The sequence below is a fragment of the Canis aureus genome, chromosome 27, assembly GCF_053574225.1.
Source record: "Canis aureus isolate CA01 chromosome 27, VMU_Caureus_v.1.0, whole genome shotgun sequence".
In the NCBI taxonomy this organism is placed as follows: Eukaryota; Metazoa; Chordata; class Mammalia; order Carnivora; family Canidae; genus Canis; species Canis aureus.
Window position 1 is genome coordinate 46408657 of NC_135637.1, and position 8360 is coordinate 46417016.

Below are 8360 nucleotides of genomic sequence, written 5' to 3' on the forward strand. Positions count from 1 at the left end.
ACCCTCTGAGCCACAGCCTACCCTACTACACTACCCATTGCCCTGTGTTGTTTCACCCATCAGCTGCCAAGTCTGCCCGGATATATTCAGGCAGCCTTAAAAATATTTATACTAATGAGGAGCCCAGAAATAACTTGACACTTGTGTTTTCTATGTTTACTTGTTAATTTTTATGGCTTCAGCAATACAAGCCCAGCTAATAGTCTCTGCTTTGGCTTTTTGTGAACATGCTTCTTTAAGGAATTTTATAGTCCCACTAATAAATCAAAATAACATTTAACCAAACGTATGAATGCTGTTGGCAACCATGGGCTTGGACTTAACTACCTATAAGTTTAATGTGTGATTTTGCATGCTGAATACCAACATTTCCTTGTGGTTGGGTTCTACATATTTCTGTGTGTGTGTGACATTAAGATCTTCTCAACTCCAAAGTAATAAAAGCAAATGCTGACCACATCAATAGGGAATATTCAGAAAGCAGTGTACGTTTAAAGAGGATTCATTTATCCAATTTTTCCCATTAGACTTCTGTTAAAATCTTTCCATTAATGTGTGTATGTGTGTGTGTATAACTTATAGTTTCAGTCTACATCTCTGTATTAGTGCTGTGTCAGTGCTGCGAGCCTGTTGGAGACAGAGGGCAGTAAAGTCTAAGGCTTCAAAAAAGGTTTATTTAGAATTAAAACAATAAAGGTCACAATTTACTTTGAGAAAAAAATCTTCAAGTGTTTACATACGCAGGCAGACACACACAAAATAAACTGCAAAGGAAAAATTTAAACGGCCATTAAGGAAATTATCCTTGTGACATGTTTTTGCTCTTCCCAATTTTCAAAACAATGCCACGACCAATAGAATAGAGATGATAAGTGCCAGAAGATATCATCCATGAATATGAACACAACAGTTAATCAGATCATTATAATATCCTCTTAGGCAGTCTTGCAAGAACATAAACATACACAAACTCTAACAAATGCAAAATGTATTTAAAAAGCCCAAATGCAAACAATGCATTCTAGAGAAAAATCAAAAGAGGTATTATCTTAAAACAGCAAATTCTATAAATTAACAGCTAAATTCGTCCTCTTTGGCAAGAAATGTAAGACTTCTTTTGGATTATAAACCATTGCCTATGGGCAGCCTGGGTGGCTCAGCAGTTTAGCGCTGCTTCAGCCCAGGGCGAGATCCTGGAGACTTGGGGATCCAGTCCTGCGTCGGGCTCCCTGCACGGAGCCTGCTTCTCCCTCTGCCTGTGTCTCTACCTCTCTCACTCTCTCTGTGTGTGTCTCATGAATAAATAAATAAAATATTTAAAAAAATATATAAAATAAACCCTTACCTATCCATATGCAATTAAGAAAAGAAATACAGTTAACCTTCGAGCAACAGTTTGAAGAGCACAGGTACCCATATACATGGATATTTTTTCAATACAGGAGAGAGCTGGAAATGTATTTTCTATTCCTTTCTATTATCTTAATAATAATTATTGTCTAACTTTATTATAAGAATACAGTACATACAGAATATATATGTGTTTTTTTAAAGATTTTATTTATTTATTCATGAGAGACAGGTGAGAGAGAACGAGAGAGAGGCAGAGACATAGGCAGAAGCAGGCTCCATGAAGGAAGCCTGATGTGGGACTCGATCCCAGGACTCCAGGATCACACCGTGAGCCAAAAGCAGATGCTGAACTGCTGAGCCACCCAGGCGTCCCTATATAACATGTGTTAATCGACTTTGTGTTATCCTTCCTTACCTTTTCTTACCTTATTTCAGTAAAGCTTCAATTCAACAACAGTAGGCTACTTGTAGTTAAGTTTTGGGGAGTCAAGAGTCATAGGTGGATGGGGTGAGTGCCATAACCCCTATGTCGTCCGAGGATGCCCTGTAGATATACAGCTTCCACCTTCCCTCCCTTTTCCCTGAGATGCACCAATTTCCTCCTGCATTTGGGTGTTTTCATGGCTGCCCCCTCCTTGTCACTGCCCTATCTCCTGTCCTTGGAGTAGGATGGCCTGCGAAACATGTGTCCGAAAGTATCCTAAGACTCATGCGAATTAGGATATGTGATCTATTGGAAATAAAATGGTACCTTATGGTCTTGCTCCTTCTAGTACAACATCTGTTCTATCATGCCAAGATAAGATTTCAGCAGGTGCTTACTTTGCTTTTGAGCATAATGAATGATGGCTTTTCTGCTAACAGAATTTTGAAGGCCATTAATTTTATCTGTGCCCCCCTTTCAAACTTTCCTCAATATTAAGTTTGTACCTTTCCCTATAATCACAACTCCATATGCACCTGAATCACTGTATTCCTCCCATCACATTTATTCGGGCTCAGCCTCCTCTTCCATTTCCCAGGAGACACACTGACAAAGTACAAAGCTTTAATTTTATTTTTTTTCTTGATGGGAAAATTATGATATGATGGATAACTTACATCCTCCTTTCAGCCAGCATTAAATCGTGGACCTGAATGCTATAGCAGTTTGGAGGCCTCTCTTGTCTAGACTCTATAGTATATATAGACTTTGTTTAGAAAAAATAAGTTTAAACAAAAGACATCAAGTACAAAAATGTGATTTCATTCTATAAAATACATGCACTGTATCTCACTAGAAAAAGTTGATTAGGACTTCACATCCTCTCCTTATTTAAAAAAAATATTTTAAGGCTCCTAGAGTATGGGTCAAAAATATTAAGTCAGAGGCACTGTACTTTTCCACAAGCTTGGGTGTTAGCTTCTCAGTCTCAAGGCAGCTGGTGAAAAATAAGATTGAACAAACATGCTTCTTTCTTTTCTGTTATAATTCCCCTAAAATAATAATAATAGTGAATATGGATATAAACCTCTAGTCAAGGAGAGATGAGAAGACCAGCAGGATGAGGTAATTCAGAAATACGTTTCTAGAAAGAAAGACCAGAAACAGTAACAGTAACCAGAGAAATTGGCCTGAAAAATGTGTCTTTGAGTTTGTAAGATAGATATACTCCAGATGGAGCAGGTGCATCTGACAAAAACCCGGGAGCTTTAGTTATTCAAAGTTCATTTTTAGATGCTCAAGAAAGTGAGACTGAGTAGAGACACAAAGCATGTTGCTGCTCTACATGCAGAAGCTGACCAGCACCTTTTCCTCACCAGCATCTAGATTTCTGCAGAGATGGAATAATGTGAGAGAAAAATTCTACTGAGGACAACATGAATATTTCTGGAACTGGGGGACAGTCCCTGGAGACACACATGGAGGCCAGGCCCCCACAGGGTCAACTCCACCAAGAAGGGCAGACTCCCAAGCCAAGGCTGTCCAGTGAGCAGAGAATGGGGGGAAAACCGTAGGAAGCATCCTCAAGGAGATTCAACCCATAAAACAACAACAGCATGTTAATGAAAAAAAGAACAAAAAGCAAACAAAAAAAACCCTTTCTCTAGAAAATTTATAGAAATTATAAAATAAACAGTACTTTAAAATAAATGGAGGGGCACATGGGGCTGGATACTCAGCATGGAGTCTGCATGAGGTTCTCTCTTTCCCTCACACATGCTCTCCTCTCTCTAAATAAATACATAATAAATAAAATTCTTTAAAAAATAACGGGAAACAAATGTTGACAAAATTGTGGAAATGAGAGAAATAAATGTAAAACCGAGATGATCTCAGCACACCATCTAGGGTAGGAGCTAATATATAGATCCTCATTCTCATTTCTGTCTCTTTCAACTTTCAGGACTGGAATGTGTGTTCTTCAATCAGTGATCTACTTTGTATCAACTACATAGATACATCAAATATCCCCAAGAAACCACATTATTAAACACTTCTCTTCTAAAAATATTATATATATATATATATATATATATATATATATATGTATAACACATATATACCCAATATACAAATGCATTTGCTATATGGAAAATATTTTATATACAAATTTTCTTATAATTCTGTATATATTTTTGAAAAAATACATATTTTATAAATTTCAAAATATTTATAATTATTGTTTGCAATATGCAATTGTGAGCATCTCATTAAAGGCAAATTAATCAGGCATAACAGGTGGTGAATGTTGTGTGTGTTTTGCGGTCTGTTGGACTGGAAGTCTTCTCCTCCACACACTCCTGTAGTCCATGAAGCTTTGCTGCTCTTAGTTCTCTAATCCTCCTGAAAAGGGGCATTCCTGTATATATAAGATGCAAACAAACGTGTGTGTATACACATCTACAAACATATGTATTTATACGTTTTATTCGAAACAATAATCTTGAAGACCTATGCCATGAAGATAGATGTGAACTGCTCATTAAATGCTAATTCACTTCTAAGGCCCTACTGAGAACTATGCGGAAGAGAGGAATGAAGGAAAAGACGACAATGAAACGACTACAAAGCTCCAGTGCTCTGGAAGTGTTGTGTGAGCTTCTTCCATGTGTACATGTCTACAGAACTCATCTGTGTGACACTCAACCATAGAATAAGAATTTCCACTTTTAAAATATCAAATTTTAATTATCTGAATGTGACTAAAGGACATAACCAAGGTAAGGAGTTTTCTTAATATTTTCCCACAAAATTATGGTAACTTCTGAAAATAAGTATTTCTGATATTAAAAAGGAAGCGAGACTGAAATATTGACCAAGCTATTTTTGTTTTTCTTTTCTTGTTTTAAATATTTTATTTATTTATTCATCAGAGACAGAGAGAGGCAGAGACATAGGCAGAGGGAGAAGCAGACTCCATGTAGGGAGCTGGATGTGGGACTTGATCCCGGGTCTCCAGGGTCACACCCTGAGCCAAGGGCAGATGCTCAACTGCTGAGCCACCCAGGCATCCCAGACTAAGATATTTTTGGACTCAGGTTCATATTTCACACGTCAATACTGATGGGAAGGCATGAAAATTGAGAAGATTGCCTGTTATAATTCTCCCCAACTTCCCATCTCTTACCTTCTAATCTGTTTGGAAATTCATCATTATTTCTACTTTGTCAAATTTGGAACATTTAAGTTGTTCTCTAATGAGATTTCTCCTAAAATTTTAAGGTTATTCATGTACTACCAGTCATTTTATCACAATTCAGTTTGAACAACCTGAAGTGGATTGCATTTCATTTTAAGCAGTATTTTTCCCTTCAGAAAGGCACATGAATGCAGAGTTTTATAAAAATCTTATTAATTCTCTTTCAATTATGAAATGTAATATGCACAGAAAAATACTGAAATCATGAAGTATAATAAATGAATAAAGTCAATATCCTTATTAACATGTCAAAAAATAGGTCATAACACTAACTCCAGACTTCCTTCTCTTTCCTTTTTTTATCCACTATAGTGACAAGAATGATAACCATTTATTGATTTTTAAAAAATATTCTGCAATTTAAATATGTAGCCCTAAGACAGTATATATTTTTCTGTTTTAGAATTGTATACAGATTGACTCAAACTATCTTGTTTTGTGTCTTGTTTCTTTCACTGAAACATATAATTGACAGACTTAATCCATGTTGTTTTGTGAAGTGGTAATTTGTTTCCATTGCTGTTCAGTATTCTATTATATGACTCATCCACTCTATTTTTTTTTTGTTTTTTTGTTTTTTAATTTTTATTTATTTATGATAGGTACAGAGAGAGAGAGAGGGAGGCAGAGACACAGGCAGAGGGAGAAGCAGGCTCCATGCACCAGGAGCCCGATGTGGGATTCGATCCCGGGTCTCCGGGATCACGCCCTGGGCCAAAGGCAGGCGCCAAACCGCTGCGCCACCCAGGGATCCCCATCATCCAATCTATTTTTGATGAAAATTTTTGCTGATTGCAATTTTTACCGTGCACAGCTCTGCTGTGAACATTCTTCTATACCCATCCTGGCGTCCTGGTTGGGTTATACACATGCGTTGCTTTCACTTAACTAGATAATGACAAAATGCTCACCAGGGTCCTCGTACAAGGTTACACACCACAGGGAAGTGTCCAAGAGACACTCTCACTCCACATCCTTGATTTTCCTGGTCACAAATGAAATTGAATAACTTTTCAATTCATTCATTGGGTATTTGGATTTTTTTCTATGTAAAGTGCCACTTTTCCTCTTGGTAATCTCTTTCTCTTAATGGTTTATTTCTTCTGTTCAAAAAACAACAATTAGTTGGCTAATTCCTTCTTATCTTTTTAGATTTCCAACATAGAAAGATTTTGTTTTCTGTTATTTGGTTTTTTTTTTTTTTTTTGAGAGAGAGAGTGTGAGCAAGCAGAGTGAGAAGGGGCAGAGAGAGAATCTCAAGCAGACACCCTGCTGTATGTGGGGCCTAATGTGGGGCTTGATCTCAGGATCCTGAGATACAACCTGAACCAAAATTGAGAGTCAGACACTTTTTTTTAATAATAAATTTATTTTTATTGGTGTTCAATTTGCCAACATACAGCATAACACCCAGTGTTCATCCCGTCAAGTGCCCCCCTCAGTGCCCGCCACCCATTCACTCACACCCCCACCCTCCTTGCTTTCCATCACCCCTAGTTCGTTTCCCAGAGTTAGGAGTCTTTATGTTCTGTCTCCCTTTCTGATATTTCCCACACATTTCTTCTCACTTCCCTTATATTCCCTTTCACTATTATTTATATTCCCCAAATGAATGAGAACATACAATGTTTGTCCTTCTCCGATTGACTTACTTCAGTCAGCATAATACCCTCCAGTTCCATCCACGTTGAAGCAAATGGTGGGTATTTGTCGTTTCTAATGGCTGAGGAATATTCCATTGTATACATAGACCACATCTTCTTTATCCATTCATCTTCCGATGGACACCAAGGCTCCTTCCACAGTTTGGCTATTGTGGACATTAAGAAAATTATTCACCATGACCAAATAGGATTTATCCCCAGAACACAAGGCTGGTTCAACACTCGTAAAACAATCAATGTGATTCATCATATCAGCAAGAGAAAAACCAAGAACCATATGATCCTCTCATTGGATGCAGAGAAAGCATTTGACAAAATACAGCATCCATTCCTGATCAAAACTCTTCAGAGTGTAGGGATAGAGGGAACATTCCTCGACATCTTAAAAGCCATCTACGAAAAGCCCACCGCAAATATCATTCTCAATGGGGAAGCACTGGGAGCCTTTCCCCTAAGATCAGGAACAAGACAGGGATGTCCACTCTCACCACTGCTATTCGACATAGTACTGGAAGTCCTAGCCTCAGCAATCAGACAACAAAAAGACATTAAAGGCATTCAAATTGGCAAAGAAGTCGTCAAACTCTCCCTCTTCGCCGATGACATGATACTCTACATAGAAAACCCAAAAGCCTCCACCCCAAGTTTGCTAGGCTCATACAGCAATTTGGTAGCGTGGCAGGATACACAATCAATGCCCAGAAGTCAGTGGCATTTCTATACACTAACAATGAGACTGAAGAAAGAGAAATTAAGGAGTCAATCCCATTTACAATTGCACCCAAAAGCATAATATACCTAGGAATAAACCTAACCAAAGATGTAAAGGATCTATACCCTCAAAACTATAGAACACTTCTGAAAGAAATTGAGGAAGACACAAAGAGATGGAAAAATATTCCATGCTCATGGATTGACAGAATTAATATTGTGAAAATGTCAATGTTACCCAGGGCAATTTACATGTTTAATGCAATCCCTATCAAAATACCATGGACTTTGGGGGAGGAGCAAGGTGGCAGAAGAGTAGGGTCTCCAAATCACCTGTCTCCACCAAACTACCTAGAAAACCTTCAAATTATCCTGAAAATCTATGAATTCGGCCTGAGATTTAAAGAGAGACCAGCTGGAATGCTATAGTGAGAAGAGTTTGCGCTTCTATCAAGGTAGGAAGACGGGAAAAAAGAAATAAAGAAACAAAGGCCTCCAAGGGGGAGGGGCCCCACGAGGAGCCGGGCTGAGGCCGGGGCGAGTGTCCCCAGGACAGGAGAGCCCCGTCCCGGAGGAGCAGGAGCTGCACCGACCTTCCGGGGGGAAAGGGGCTCGTGGGGAGTTGGAGCAGGACCCAGGAGGGCGAGGATCTCCTCGGGCTCCCCGGGACAGTAACAGAGCAACTGCGCGCCCAGGAGAGTGCGCTGAGCTCCCTAAGGGCTGCAGCGCGCACGGCGGGACCCGGCGGGACCCGGAGCAGCTCGGGGGGCTCGGGCGGCGGCTCCGCGGAGGGGGCTGCGCGGCCCCGGGAGCAGCTCGGAGGGGCTCGGGCAGAGGAAGAGGCTCCGTGCGGAGGGGGCTGCGCGGTTCCAGGAGCAGCTCGGAGGGGCTCGGGGGCAGCTCCGCGGAGGGGGCCGCGAGGCGGGAGCGCGAATCCAACAGCGCAGGC